Below are 2,531 nucleotides of genomic sequence, written 5' to 3'. Positions count from 1 at the left end.
CCCCCACATCTCTGTATCTTATAACCATTACTCTCCCTCTTCTACAATGATTCCTAAGCACTGGAGGATAGGGTATGGCACAGATGCTCCATTTAGGACTGAGAATCCCAGAGTCTCTTATTCTCTGCACCTTGACTTGTTGCAGGTCCTTGTATTAATTGTACCTACCACAAAATGGAAGCTTTGTGATGAGCTTTGAGTGATGAACAAATCTCTAAGTATAATGTTGTCATTAGAAGTGAGTTAATACTATGCTCATTTAACAGAATGAAATTAGTATTCTCTTCTCTAGTATATATGGCTTATTTAGAAAATTCTTAGTTTTGAAATCAGTGGAAAACATAGTTTTAATCTTGTGGATAAGGGTTTCAATATAATCAGAAAGTAGATGTCTACTCCATTGACATTTGCCAAGCCTGGTATAGCTATGGTAGGGACTGAATGACATGGTTCTGGTCCCAGAAACAAAGCCAGTAGGGCATGGTTCTCCACAAATGTTGATGTTTGCTGTGGACATAAGGCTTGTTTGCATAACAATGTACATATTTTCATGTTACTTCTTTGAGGAATTTCCTTTCTGCCAAGGTCAATGACACTATGATCATCAGAAACAGTTCAAGTCTGGGAGGTGAGGATGTGTCAGTGTCTCAGCAAACTGGTAGACTGTTGTTCCCTTCAGGGCAACCCTTAGGGCTGTGGGAAAGAATACTGAAAACGTGAGTTTGAAATATACAAGCAAAACTGTAACCTCCTTCTGCCAAAAGCTGTCTGTCTGAGACATTGCTTTGCCACAAGCAGCCAACCCACCTAGGGTGAGGCTTCCTGACTAAAACAAAGCCCTTTTGTTTGAGTCACCTCTCCACCTGTCTCAGAGTCCCCGCTAATAGCTACACCTTGCTGAATTGCTTCTCCTGCCTCCAGCGACAATGCTTATTGGGTCATGAGATGCTGCGGACTGGGGGAGAGGTTTTTGCTGGCCTGTTTGATTTCTCAGTTTGATAATACACTTTGGACTGAAAGCAGAAGCCACACCTTGGTCCCATTTTTTATTTATTCCTCTCACCTTCCAATTCCCTTAATTTCCTGTAGGCCCCTTCTCCTCTTCCAGAAGACCCATTCATATGTAGCTTCAGGCAGCTGCAACACAAAACATAAAGATGTGATATAATATGTATAAAGAGCTTCACAGATCTAAAGGAACAGAGGCAGCTGCATTATGAGCCAGCTTGTCAGAAAGATACAAAGGCAAGAAGATGCAAAGATGAGACTATTCTGGAGTTCAAGGTCATCCTGGGATGGAGTAAGTTTATATCCAGGCCCTGGCTTTGTAGGAATGGTAATTTCAGGGTGGGGCCTCACCTAGCTAATCTTATCATCTGTATTTAACAATGGCAGGTAGATTTGTAAAGTCATTGAAAAGTTAGAAAAAAAATGTGTGCTTGCCTGCTCTTTCTAATAATCAAAGGGTTGAGCCAAGAGCTGCTGATTCATGGAATAATCAAAGGAACCTGGGCCAAGTTGATATGTAAATAAAAGACTGGGTTTTTGATCTGAGAAAGAAGCTATTCAGAGAGGTTTTAAAATTGTAAAAATGTGAAAAGACTCCTTCAGGTCCCTCTGGGCTGGTGTCCTGAGTGGACATTGAGCACAAGCTCTGCAGCCAGTCCCACAACACCCAGAGGAAGCTCCACTCGCAGCGCTCTGACACTCTCAGGATCAGAGGTGAGGAGGACCCAACATCTGTCCCCAAACCAGGAGTAACTGGGACCTGCAGGACCAGGCACACAGGAACTCCTCCAGCAGAGTGGCTCAAGTCCCTTTCAGTCCCTCTGAGCTGGTGTTCTGGGCAGACCCTGGGCCCAGGCTCCACAGCCAGTCCCACAATACCTAGAGGAAGCTGCTGCACTCCCAGATGCTCTAACAAGCCCAGGGTCACATGATCCCAGAATCACAGGGTCACAGAGACTGCCTGACTCTGAGGAGTTCTGATACAACCAGGATCACAGGAGGGACACACTCCAGTCAGATATAGCAAGGTCAAGTAACACTAGAGATAACCAGATGGTGGAGGGGGGAGTGTAAGAAAATAAACAACACAAACCAAGGTTACTTGGCATCATCAGAACCCAATTCTCCCACCATAGCAAGTCCTAGATGTGGGGAGCCGCAGCTGCCACCATATATATATTGAACACCTGGTCTCCAGCCAGAGCAGAGAGCTTTGAGATAAACAAGCCTTAGGTGGAAAAGCTATGTTCCTCTAGTTTGTGATGCAAGCTGGCATGATTTTCCCACAGCCTATTATGCTTTGTCACATGGCTGATGCTGATTGGGACCAGGGAAAGTATTTAACCCACAAGGGCTGTGGGCTGGATATAGAGTAAGTATGAGAGCAGAGTAGTGAGTAAGTATATAGAGATAGTAAGTATATAGAATTAGGGCTGGAGAAGTTTGGAATACAGAAAGAACAACCCACAAACCATAAGGAACTCAAGAAGAAGGAAGACCAAAGGTGGACATTTCATTCCTTC

At 44.2% G+C, this 2,531-nt stretch overlaps 1 long non-coding RNA gene across 2 annotated transcripts in view; it reads right to left on the bottom strand.

Annotated features, from left to right (window-relative positions):
- Positions 1–1,029: 1,029 nt before the first annotated feature.
- LOC116086496 overlaps positions 1,030–2,531 on the bottom strand; it is an 11,178-nt gene continuing 9,676 nt past the window's right edge. For both annotated transcript variants that reach the window (XR_004116954.1, XR_004116955.1), the window contains exon 3: positions 1,030–1,137. This is a non-coding gene — a long non-coding RNA (uncharacterized LOC116086496). The remainder of the gene's footprint in view (positions 1,138–2,531) is intronic.

Source organism: Mastomys coucha, unplaced genomic scaffold, assembly GCF_008632895.1.
Source record: "Mastomys coucha isolate ucsf_1 unplaced genomic scaffold, UCSF_Mcou_1 pScaffold12, whole genome shotgun sequence".
Classification (NCBI taxonomy): Eukaryota; Metazoa; Chordata; class Mammalia; order Rodentia; family Muridae; genus Mastomys; species Mastomys coucha.
This window is presented reverse-complemented; position numbering and strand designations above follow the sequence as displayed.